The sequence below is a fragment of the Coregonus lavaretus genome (assembly GCF_964263955.1).
Source record: "Coregonus lavaretus genome assembly, chromosome: 19".
In the NCBI taxonomy this organism is placed as follows: domain Eukaryota; kingdom Metazoa; phylum Chordata; class Actinopteri; order Salmoniformes; family Salmonidae; genus Coregonus; species Coregonus lavaretus.
This window is the reverse complement of record NC_140006.1, coordinates 33,580,927-33,594,614: the sequence shown is the minus strand read 5'-3', so window position 1 is coordinate 33,594,614 and position 13,688 is coordinate 33,580,927. Positions and strand designations below refer to the sequence as shown.

The window sequence follows — 13,688 nt, the reverse complement described above, 5'->3', positions numbered from 1 at the left end:
GGCGAGCGAGTAAACTGCCTCTTCCATCAATCCTATTAGCCAATCTTCAATCATTGGAAAATAAATTAGATGACCTACGATTACGCTTATCCTACCAACGGGACATAAAAAACTGTAATAACTTATGTTTCACCGAGTCGTGGCTGAACAACGACATGGACAACATACAGCTAGCGGGCTATACGCTACATCGGCAGGATAGAACAGCTGACTCCGGTAAGACAAGGGGTGGCGGTCTGTGTATATTTGTAAACAACAGCTGGTGCACAAAATCAAATACTAAGAAAGTCTCAAGGTTTTGCTTGCCTGAGGTAGAGTACCTTATGATAAGCTGTAGACCACACTATTTACCAAGAGAGTTTTCATCTATATTTTTCATAGCTGTCTATTTACCACCACAAACCAATGCTGGCATTAAGATTGCACTCAATGACCTGTATAAGGCCATAACTAAACAGGAAAACACTCATTCAGAGGCAGCGCTCCTAGTGGCCGGGGACTTTAATGCAGGGAAACTTAAATCCGTTCTCTCTAATTTCTACCAGCATGTTAAATGTGCAACCAGAGGAAAAAAAACTCTAGACCACCTTTACTCCACACGCAGAGACGCATACAAAGCTCTCCCTCGCCCTCCATTTGGCAAATCTGACCATAACTCTATCCTCCTGATTCCTGCTTATAAGCAAAAACTAAAGCAGGAAGCACCAGTGACTCGGTTAATAAAAAAGTGGTCAGATGACGCAGATGCTAAGCTACAGGACTGTTTTGCTAGCACAGACTGGAACATGTTCAGGGATTCTTCAGATAGTATTGAGGAGTACACCACATCAGTCACTGGCTTCATCAATACGTGCATCGATGACGTCGTCCCCACAGTGACCGTACGTACATACCCCAACCAGAACCATGGATTACAGGCAACATCCGCACTGAGCTAAAGGGTAGAGCTGCCGCTTTCAAGGAGCGGGACTCTAACCCAGACGCTTATAAGAAATCCCGCTATGCCCTCCGACGAACCATCAAACAGGCAAAGAGTCAATGCAGGACTAAAATTGAATCGTACTACACCGGCTCTGACGCTCGTTGGATGTGGCAGGGCTTGAAAACTATTACAGTCTACAAAGGGAAGCACAGCCGCGAGCTGCCCAGTAACACAAGCCTACCAGACTAACTAAACCACTTCTATGCTCGCTTCGAGGCAAGCAACACTGAAGCATGCATGAGAGCACCAGCTGTTCCGGATGACTATGTGATCACGCTCTCCGTAGCCGATGTGAGTAAGGCTTTTAACCAGGTCAACATTCACAAGGCCGCAGGGCCAGACGGATTACCAGGACGTGTACTCCGAGCATGTGCTGACCAACTGGCAAGTGTCTTCACCGACATTTTCAACATGTCCCTGACTGAGTCTATAATACCAACATGTTTCAAGCAGACCACCATAGTCCCCGTGCCCAAGGACACTAAGATAACCTGCCTAAATGACTACCGACACGTAGCACTGACGTCTGTAGCTTTGAAAGGCTGGTCATGGCTCACATCAACACCATTATCCCAGAAACCCTAGACCCGCTCCAATTTGCATACCGCCCCAACAGATCCACAGATGATGCAATCTCTATTGCACTCCACACTGCCCTTTCCCACCTGAACAAGAGGAACACCTACGTGAGAATGGTATTCATTGACTACAGCTCAGCGTTCAACACCATAGTGCCCTCAAAGCTCATAACTAAGCTAAGGATCCTGGGACTAAACACCTCCCTCTGCAACTGGATCCTGGACTTCCTGACGGACCGCCCCCAGGTGGTAAGGGTAGGTAACAACACATATGCCACGCTGATCCTCAACACGGGGGCCCCTCAGGGGTGCGTGCTCAGTCCCCTCCTGTATTCCCTGTTCAACCATGACTGCATGGCCAGGCACGACTCCAACACCACCATTAAGTTTGCCGATGACACATCAGTGGTAGGCCTGATCACCGACAATGATGAGACAGCCTATAGGGAGGATGTCAGAGAACTGGCCGTGTGGTGCCAGGATAACAACCTCTCCCTCAACGTGACCAAGACAAAGGAGATGATTGTTGACTACAGGAAAAAAATAAAAAGAGGACTGAGCACGCCCCCATTCTCATCGACGGGGCTGTAGTGGAACAGGTTGAGAGCGTCAAGTTCCTTGGTGTCCACATCACCAACGAACTATTATGATCCAAACACACCAAGACAGTCGTGAAGAGGGCACGACAAAGCCTATTCCCCCTCAGGAGACTGAAAAGATTTGGCATGGGTCCTCAGATCCTCAAAAAGTTATACAGCTGCACCATCGAGAGCATCCTGACTGGTTGCATCACCGCCTGGTATGGCAACTGCTCGGCCTCCGACCGCAAGGCACTACAGAGGGTAGTGCGTACGGCTCAGTACATCACTGGGGCCAAGCTTCCTGCCATCCAGGACCTCTATACCAGGCGGTGTCAGAGGAAGGCCCTCAAAATTGTCAAAGACTCCAGCCACCCTAGTCATAGACTGTTCTCTCTGCTACCGCACGCCAAGCGGTACCGGAGCGCCAAGTCTAGGTCCAAAAGGCAGCTTCTCAACAGCTTCTACCCCCAAGCCATTAGACTCCTGAACAGCTAATCATGGCTACCCAGACTATTTGCACCCCCACCCCATCTTTTTACGCTGCTGCTACTCTGTTAATTACTTATGCATAGTCACTTTAACTCTACCCACATATACACACGTACATATTACCTCAACTAGCCTGTGCCTCCGCACCGGTACCCCCCCTGTATATAGCTTCCCTACTGTTATTTTATTTTACTTCTGCTCTTTTTTTCTCAACACTTTTTTGTTGTTGTTGTTTTATTTTACTTTTTTGCATTGTTGGTTAAGGGCTGTAAGTAAGCATTTCACGGTAATGTCTACACATTCTATTATTTTTTTTATTGTCATTTAGCAGATGCTCTTATCCAGAGCGACTTACAGTTAGTGAGTGCATACATTTTTTCATACACCTGTTGTATTCGGCACATGTGGCAAATAACATTTGATTTGATTTGAAATGTCGTCACGCCCTGACTCTGGGGACTCGTATTTGTTGAGTCAGGGTGTGTATTTTCTGTGTAGTATGTTCTATGTTGCATTTTCTATGTTTAGATCTAGATTGTGTAGATCTATGTTGGCCGGTGTGGTTCCCAATCAGAGGCAGCTGTAGCTCGTTGTCTCTGATTGGGGACCATACTTAGGTAGCCTATTGGCACTAGTGGGTTGTGGGATCTTGTTCCGTGTTAGGTATGTTTGTTTTGTGTACCTTGGACTTCACGTTTTGTTTATTGTTTTGTCATTGTGTTTATTCGAAAAAATAAACATGTACGCATATCACGCTGCGCCTTGGTCCGTCCCGTCTGTAAACTAACGTGACATGTCTTGAGTCAATAAGTATTCAACCCCTTTGTTATGGTAAGTCTAAATAAGTTTAGGAGTAAAAAATTGCTTAACAAGTCACAATAAGTTGCATGGACTCACTCGGTGTGTAATAATAGTGTTTACCATGATTTTTGAATGACTACCTCATCTCTGTACCCCACACATACAATTATCTGTAAGGTTCCTTAGTCAAGCAGTAAATTTCAAACACAGATTCAACCAAAAAAAGACAAAGGCGGTTTTCCAATGCCTCGCAAAGGGCACCTATTGGTAGGTGGGTAATATTTTAAAAAAAAGCAGACATTGAATATCCCTTTGAGCATGGTATTGACCCACTTTGGGTGGTGTATCAATACACAAAGTCACTACAAACATACAGGTCTCCTTCCTAACTCAGTTGCCGGAGAGGAAGGAAACTGCTCAGGGATTTCACCATGAGGCCAATGGTGACTTTAAAAAAGTTACAGAGTTAAATGGCTGTGGTAGGAGAAAACTGAGGATGGATCAAAAACATTGTAGTTACTCCACAATACTAATCTAATTGACAGGAAGCCTGTACAGAATAAAATATTCCAAAACATGCATCCTGTTTGCAACAAGGCACTAAAGTAATACTGCAAAAAATGTGGCAAAGCAATTCACTTTTTGTCCTAAATACAAAGTGTTATATTTGGGGCAAATTCAATACAACACATTACTGAGTACCACTCTCCATATTTTAAAGCATAGTGGTGGCTGCATCATGTTATGGGTATGCTTGTAATCATTAAAGACTGCAAAATCCTAGAGGAGGGCCTCCTGAGTGGCGCAGTGGTCACTACAGATCCGGGTTCGATCCCAGGGCACAATTGGCCCAGCGTCGTCCGGGTTAGGGGAGGGTTTGGCCGGCTGGGATGTCCTTGTCCTATCGCGTTCAAGCAACTTCTTGTGGCGGCCGGGCGCATGCACGCTGGCTTCAATCACCAGCTGTACGGTGTTTCCTCCGACACATTGGTGCGGCTGGCTTCCGGGTTAAGCAAGCAGTGTGTCAAGAAGCAGTGCGGCTTGGCGGGGTCATGTTTCGGAGGACGCATGGCTCTCGACCTTCGCTTCTCCCAAGTCCGCACGGGAGTTGCAGCGATGGGACAAGACTGTAACTACCAACTGGATATCACGAAAATTGGGGAGAAAATTTTTTGTAAAAAGTCAATTAAATAAATAAAAATACAATCGTTGAGGAAAAACTGCTTCAGTCTGCTTTCCACCAGACACTGGGAGACAAACTCACCTTTCAATCACTTAAAACACAAGGCCAAATCTACACTGGAGTTGCTTACCAAGACAACAGTGAATGTTCCTAACTGGCCGAGTTACAGTTTTGACTTAAATCTACTTAGAAATCTATGGTAATACCTGAAAATGGTTGTCTAGCAATGATCAACAACCAATTTGACAGAGCTTGAAGAACTTTGAAAAGAATAATGGGCAAATCGCTGCCAAAAGGTGCTTCTACAAAGTATTGACTCAGGGGTGTGAATACTTATGTAAATTAGATATTTCTGTATTTCATTTTCAATACATTTGCTAACATTTCTAAAAAAAAAAGTTTTCACTGTCATTACGGGGTATTGTGTGTAGATGGGTGAGAGAAAAAATATATTTAATTCATTTTGAATTCAGGCAGTAACACAACAAAATGTGGAATAAGTGAAGGGGTATGAATACTTTCTGAAGGCACTGTATGTCCTCAATGTTTTAGGAACATGCCTACATTTCCATGCAAGTGATATTTTCAAGTGACTTACTGGTGGTTTTCCCTGTGCAAGAAAAATTGTAGGCTAATTTATCATCTTTATGCTTTGTTTTCTTAATTTAAACCAACAGATGTTAAGGTGGTAATTTTGATATATGTTTATGGCATAGTCATGACTATTAGGAGTGAAGGTAATGAATCCCTAGTTAAGGTAATACAATTTTGCGTTAGCATTTACTGCATTTCTGTGTTCCTCTTGACATTGTCCCTTGCTGCTTGCCATTGCAGAGTGTAGGCTAGCCTAAACTATATCCCTTTGCAGGGGGCAACAAACATGTACTGTATAATAGCACAGCCTACTACTCCAGATAACTGGGAATAGTGAGATTCATATAATTTATCACACTGACCTGGCATTGATCGTGAGACCCATATGTTAGACATCTCCCTCCCTCCCTCTCCCTCTCTCTCCCCAATTCTTCAAGGTTCAGCATTCCTCACAACTAACACGTTTTAGTGATAAACACTAGAATCAACAGCTGCTGTTGTCTTGCCTGGTCATTTACACAGCAGGGACAGAATGTGTCGACGGTGTCATAATGTGTTGTTTCGAGTCGGTAAACTATGACGCACACAGTCAGGTTTTATCCTAAAATGTGCAATCTGCATCACAACAGTGTCAAGCTTTAAAGGGATACTGTGAGATTCTGGCAAGTAAGTCGTTTTTCTACAGTTAGATCAAATCAAATCAAATCAAATTTTATTGGTCACATGCGCCGAATACAACAGGTGCAGACATTACAGTGAAATGCTTACTTACAGCCCTTAACCAACAGTGCATTTATTTTAAACAAAAAAGTAAGAATAAAACAACAACAAAAAAGTGTTGAGAAAAAAAGAGCAGAAGTAAAAAATAAAGTGACAGTAGGGAGGCTATATATACAATAGAATAAAGTGACAGTAGGGAGGCTATATATACAGGGGGATACCGTTGCATAGTCAATGTGCGGGGATGAACTTGTGGATACCATTTTAATGTCTCTGCGTGCAGTGTGAAGGAAGTTAGAGATAGTTTCGCGAGCCAATGCTAACTAGCGTTAGCGCAATGACTGGAAGTCAGCATACGCTAGCGTACCTGTAGAGATAATTTACAGAATCTCACAGTATCCCTTTAAAATGATTAGGGACAAATGCATCTTTTTTAAAATGGTAGCCTACCTCTTAATGCACACATTAGATTTGTAATAAAAGTGACTTGGGGCTTGACATTACGTTTATGACTGCTTGCTTCACTCTGTTGGTCTCTGTCATAAACCTGTTATAAGCCTATCATGCTTCACATACTGTCAATAGGCAACTTATTATGTCAAGCTAAGTCATGTTTATGATTTATGCTGGCAGTATGACGGAACATTCAAATAAAGTGTTTCTGCGAAATTCATCCAAGCCTAATGCTTTTCCCTCGTATTTGAGTGAGAATCTGTTCACACTGACACGAAATACCCAAATGCGTTTTCCACCCCAGCCTCCCAACGAACACACAAACACTAATCCCAATATTTAGCTTTTGACACTAAACCTGTTGTGTGCAGCTGTGTACCAGGCACTGTAGATCAAATTATTCAGCCTGAGTTTTAAAAGGTCCGGCAGCTATTTACTGTGAAGTGTGAGGAAAGGGAGTGTGTATACAGACATGTACACTAATGGATAGGACAAACGGAACAAGTGCACATGGTATACCCTACAGCAATGGACCAGGATGCAAACTGAGGGCTTTGAAAGACAATTTTAGAAGTTACTTAAAGGCAATCAGCAGTTGCTACATACATTTTTTTTCTTCTTATAAATGAATTATATTTATCCATTGATTCTTGAAGAATGTAACCTATAAATGCCTCATGAGCTTAGTTCAACTGTTGTACCCCATCAGACCCAGAATATAGGCTTGTTTTAATCCAATGTTTGCAAACAAAGTAAATGTAAACAAAAACTATATAGGAGCCTCAAAACATGGTTAAAACTATAATGTTGATATCAATGATGGTCAGTGCTTACATCCATAGCGCTGTCTATGAATTTGAGAGTGGTTACAATTCTCCAGCTCCATCCCTCATCTTTTTACCATAACAGCGGCGGGGAAACACTTAGTTAATCTTTCAACTGCTGATTGCTGCTTTAAACTATTTGCACTCCATGCTTACAGACCTAATATCTAATCAATGCAATACACTTGCACTTAATTTCCACTTATTTGTCACTTGTGTTACGAAGACAGTGTCTCAGCCTAAAAAAAAAAAAGAGTCAGAACAGACAAACACCACAATATCTCAGAAGAGCCATAACATTGTCCTATATGCCATGTTCTCAGTGGACTGGCGAGTCCAAGTTTCCCTGCTTGTTAGTGGGCAATTACTCGAGTTATGTCACATCTCATAACCCCATACAATCATAAAATAACAATGCTGACTACGCAATCCCCCTGCGCTCGAGCTACCCAAAACATCATAATGACAATGTTAAAACCGCAAAAAAGAGCAACACTGATGTTTAGCTGCATCGTTTCGTTGCTGTTTCAGGCTGATGTAATGATGCAATGTTGTAGCACTAGTTCAGCTACTAAATTATAGCCACCAACAACCTGTATGGTGCAATGTGAGCCAAAAAAAACAAGAGTAGGCACGAACGTTGGCTGGTGCTTGCATGGCAGTTGAAACACGACGTCGCACATGTTCACCAATATATTCTGAAATTGACCCTATTCAGACTGACATTTCCATATTTTTGTCGTGAAATGTTTAATGACTTGTTAGCTAACGTTAGTTGACATCATTCAAACAATCCATTTAGCCTACGTTGATGGAGAATTGAGGAAAACGGACTAAAGAAGTCAAGAATGTCTGTGCAGAATATATCGGCTACTAGACAAGCATCTCGTAAACCATAGGTCAATTACTTACCTTGATACCCAGCAAAGGAAAACAAAGGATGCTGCAGTATCTTTCCGTTATATGGAACGTGTAGGGATGGCCTCAAAGCTGCATTGGCAACACCAAACAGCTAATTCAACGCAATCTGCAGCGCACTGTACAGTCCGTATCAAGACAATTCCGGCGCCAGGGAAAGGGGTGACAAGGGACATTTTCCAAATGTTCTTGCATATTAATCTTCGTATAATGATATAAATTCATATTTTTTGATTATTATAAGATAACTGTTGATGAATTGTTAACGATAAATAATTGGTGCTAGAGATATGATTATATTTTTCATTCTCAGTCGATTTGTGCACCCTTACCATTGTAGTTGTTGCGCTCCATTTTCTCTTAAAGGAGACGCGTCCTTTTTATGAAGACGGGTCATGCTGGCTGGCATACACGTTAATCAAAGCAATAATGGAGCAAACGTTTCATTTTTGATATAGTTCTGTGACATTATCATTTAATGATAACCATTTCCCTAACCATAACCCAGTGATCTTCAGGCATTGGCATATACATTAGTTTATACATTAATATTAATTTTGTCCATATCATGCTCACTTTAATCTGCCTAATTGAATTAATTAGGGAGCATGATCCAGTCTGTGCCTTGAATTGAAAGATGTGCACTTTTTAACAAAAGTAGATATGATAATGTGCCTCTTGAAGTTTTTCTTCATGCAATAATGAAAGTGGTCACTTATAAGTAAACTACACAGAGGGGGAATACCTCCAAAACACACACACACACACACGCACACGCACACACACTCACACAGTCAGTGCTGTGCCCAGTCTCTACCACATCCATACTCACCATCATCAATCCATGCTTGCTTACACAATCAGAAATAAACCAATGCTATCCTTGAAAAGTAAAATCCTCAAATTATATCACTGTGAATACAAGCAGACTCACTTGATAACTCTTAAGAGTCTGGTTTCCTTGTCCTTTAGTCAGGCCAGTCAGATATTGGTACAAATGACCTATTTTGTCTTAGGGCCCTCAGTAAACATCCCATCTGCCTTTTCACCAGCCTCTTTGATGTTAATTGCTGCAGGACTTATGGAGATGCAACAGGATTACGACTCCTTCATTCCCCCTCTCACTAAAGGGATCTTCAGAAACACATGGCGCTGATCTCTGTTCCATTGTCACACAAATAACCATTTAGGACGCCCTCCCTTGTGTGCCCCATGCCAGGCCTGCTGGAACCCTACCAGTGCCAGGCTTGTCTTACAATGGCATCAGCTCCCTCTGAGCTGAGGGGGATGGGTACCATGGGCACAGACACCCAGGGGTTTCCATGACTGCATGAGGGGCGGGGGTATTGTTGGGAGACTGTCAGAGTGAAGAACAATGAAAAATGAAATGCATAAACAATGCTTGTACTGAAATCCACAAAGCATCTTACTGGATATTCAGACTCACTGAGTCGTTCCTTTCTCGAGGATATCCTTAGATGCTTCTCAGACAGATGACATCTCAGGACAGACATTGAGGCATATGGTATTGAATATCTAATATAATGGGGAAGGGTTTCAGATACCATTCTCTCATTGTGCATCTCAATTCGCAACCTATTCTGTATCTTATAATGCACTACTTTTGACCAGAGCCACATTAGAGCTCTGCAATGCACTATGGGCAACAGGGTGCTATTTGAGATTTTATGTATATCTGGAGAAATGGGCACAATAGAACAACAGGAAGTGGGACAACCACATCTGATGATTCAGAGGCGCATGGCAAAGGAGTCAGGAAATGTAAGGTGGCACCACAACACCACTGATTCTCTCATGAAACACAGCAAGAGAGCAGGGCATTGATAATAACTGCTTCTCTCAGACATACAGCACAGTAATGTCAAGGGTCCCCACTCAAATAATCCTAAATAAATAATGAAGAGATCATAAATCGGCTGTAAAAGGGCCTTTAATCAGTCAAGCTTCGACAGTGTGTCTGGTATCATCACATCCATTAGATACAGCAACACCTCAGAGACCAGACAGTGAGATCCCCCTCTGCTATGCTAACACTACCATCTCACCTCCCTCACATGTGGCTGCTGGCAATACTAGGTCTGACCTAGGCACAGGGTGTCATTGTAATCATTGTGACCAGCTGCTGTGTGGGATAAAGAGGGGGCGGAGGGGTATGTTTTGGGGGGGGGGAATGCCCTCCCTCTGAGGAAAAGTCAAAGATTGTGTGGAATTTAATCAGAAGCGAGGCCCCGCGCACCCACCCCCACGGTCTCATTGTCCTCTTGTCTGGAGGAGGGTCTTCAAATCAATCCTGATGGCACGCTGCCATGCCTGGCCCATGACTGTGCAGTGATTAGAGAGAGAGATGAGAAAGAGATAGATAGTGAAAGGGAGGGATAGAGAGTGAGATGGAGAGAAAGAGAAAGGGAGTTACAGCCAAACCTATTTGATTTAATGTGTGTTTGTTGTCTATTAATGGCCAAGTGAGGCAGCTTATTGTCTGTCTACAGCCTTAATTAGACAGCAGGGTATTTCGAAAAAGGCGTGTGCTCTCATCTCTTTTAGACAAATCACAGAGAGGGTCTTCGGTGAAAATGTTGCATACACTGAGAGGAATTAGATATAGGGAAATTTACATCACCAATACAAATGCCTCATTGAAGCTATAAACTGCAGTTGTGCCAAGAATTGGCGTCATCTTGATATTGTGGTCTAGGATTATGATCTTGTGGTCTCGTCATGCTTGTGGTTTTGGTGTCATGATCACATTCATTGCATAGTATGGCTCTCACATTGGCAAAGAAATCATGTTCCTCTCAGAGCCTATAAGAAGTCCTAATAAAGAGAGATCACAGTTTTGATAAAATGTCTGTTTATTCAACCAATAGACATACTATTGCAGCTACACATCTCTAGATCCCTTATCTTGTAATGTTGTAACATGACCCACTGTGTTATTGAATATTGTGAAAGCAGACAATATACAGACAGGAAGTCCCATAGTATCAACACAATATCTCCTTTCATTTAGATTTCCCCTCGTAGCCTTTCAGTGTAGAGCCCAGCCTCCATTCATTTTGGAAGGGGAGATATAAAGGAATGGGGAACGTGTCGAAATTCATTAAGTACACGCGCTGGGCTGAAAGGGAGGGCTGTTTCCCACTGAGCTCGCCTGCTTCTGAGGGCTCTGTTTCTGGCAAACCCTATACACTGTTACTTAGCAACAACAAAAGCAGGCTGGAACACCTGAATTCTTGTCATGACAGACGTACACACAAAAAAGGTCAAACTATATGTTGATCAAGAAAACAAAAACATGTCACATGATGTTAGAAAGATGTAACATGGTGTTATGGGGACATAAACGACACTTGAGGATAATTGTCATGTTAAAATGAAGAGGACCCATTTCCAATGATGCTCATTTTACATTTACATTTTAGTAGACACTCTACAGTATTGAGTCCATACATTTTCATACTGGTCTCCCTTGGGAATCAAACCCACAACCCTGGCGTTGCAAGCGCCATGCTCTACCAACTGAACTACACAGGATTTCAATGACGCTTATATTACAACTAATTATTTCTAATTGTCATAAATGCTGTAGGTGGGTGTAGTGGTGGAATCAAGCGCAGGACACCGAAGTATAGTCCAAAATACTTTAGTGGAATATCCAACAAGGAAAACAGAACAAACTTGCCCGAAGGCGAAACTACGCACGTAGGCGACAAACAAAAGGCGCACTACACAGGTGCGTAAAACGCTCCAACACAGTGGAGTAAAGCTCAACCGAGCGAATAAGGAAATCGACAAGCAAACATACGACAGGAACAATCACACACAAACACAGACACACCCAACGAGACTTAAATAGAACACTAATGAGGACTAACTAGACACAGGTGTACAACATCAAGACCAAACCAAACGAACATGAAACATAGATCGGTGGCAGCTAGTACTCCGGGGACGACGACCGCCGATGCCTGCCCGAACCAGGAGGAGGAGCAGCCTCGGCCGAAACCGTGACAGTACCCCCCCCTTGACGCGCGGCTCCAGCCGTGCGCCGACCCCGGCCTCGGGGACGACCAGGAGGACGCGGAGCAGGGCGCGCGGGATGGTCCCGGTGGAACTCCGACAGGAGAGATGGGTCTAGGATGTCCCTCCGCGGCACCCAGCACCGCTCCTCCGGGCCGTACCCCTCCCACTCCACGAGATACTGGAGACCCCCCATCCGGTGTCTGGAGTCCAAGATGGACCGAACGGTGTACGCCGGAGCCCCCTCGATGTCCAATGGGGGCGGAGGAGTCTCTCCTATCTCATTGTCCTGGAGTGGACCAGCTACCACCGGCCTGAGAAGAGACACATGGAACGAGGGGTTAATATTCTTATATTCAACAGGTAGATGTAACCTATAACACACCTCGTTCAATCTTCTCAGGACTTTAAAGGGCCCCACAAACCGCCGACCCAGCTTCCGGCAGGGCAGGCGGAGGGGCAGGTTTCTGGTAGAGAGCCAGACTCGATCTCCGGGTGCGTACACCGGCCCCTCACTGCGGTGGAGATCGGCGCTCGCCTTGTGACGAAGGACGGCCCGCTGCAGGTGGACGTGGGCAGCGTTCCACGTCTCTTCCGAGCGCCTCATCCAATCATCCACCGCAGGGGCCTCGATCTGGCTCTGCTGCCATGGTGCCAGAACCGGCTGGTAACCCAATACACATTGGAAAGGGGTTAGGTTAGTAGAGGAGTGGCGGAGAGAGTTCTGGGCCATCTCAGCCCAGGGAATGTAACGCGCCCACTCCTCAGGCCGGTCCTGGAAATACGACCTCAGAAACCTACCCACATCCTGGTTAACACGTTCTACCTGCCCGTTACTCTCCGGGTGGTACCCCGAGGTAAGGCTAACCGAGACCCCCAAACGCTCCATAAACGCTCTCCACACACGGGAGGTAAACTGAGGGCCTCGATCAGACACTATATCCTCGGGGACCCCGTAATGCCGGAAGACGTGGGTAAATAGGGCCTCAGCGGTCTGTAGGGCAGTAGGAAGACCCGACATAGGGAGAAGACGACAGGCCTTAGAGAACCGGTCCACAACGACCAGGATGGTGGTATTCCCCTGAGAGAGGGGAAGGTCTGTTACAAAATACACCGAGAGGTGGGACCATGGTCGTTGTGGAACGGGTAGGGGCTGTAACTTACCCCTGGGCAGATGTCGGGGCGCCTTACACTGGGCGCACACCGAGCAGGAGGAGACGTAAACCCTCACATCCCTAGCCAAAGTAGGCCACCAGTATTTAGTGCTAAGGCAATGCACTGTCCGGCCAATACCCGGATGTCCAGAGGAGGGTGACGTGTGAGCCCAGTAGATGAGTCGATCCCGAATCTCGAGCAGAACGTACCTCCGACCCTCAGGACATTGTGGAGGGCTGGGGTCGGTACGCAACGCTCGCTCGATCTCGGCATCGACCTCCCACACCACCGGTGCCACAAGGCAAGACTCCGGTAGTATGGGAGTAGGCTCAACGGACCTCTCCTCCGTGTCATACCGCCGGGACAGTG

At 44.7% G+C, this 13,688-nt stretch overlaps 1 protein-coding gene across 1 annotated transcript in view; it reads right to left on the bottom strand.

Annotated features, from left to right (window-relative positions):
- The window catches only part of LOC311146582 (protein FAM110B-like), a 49,034-nt gene extending 40,816 nt beyond the window's left edge, over positions 1 to 8,218 (bottom strand). Inside the window, exon 1 of the mRNA XM_084183099.1 lies at positions 8,118 to 8,218. The gene's annotated coding sequence lies outside the window, so the exon portion shown is untranslated. The remainder of the gene's footprint in view (positions 1 to 8,117) is intronic.
- Between the last annotated feature and the right edge of the window lie 5,470 nt (positions 8,219 to 13,688).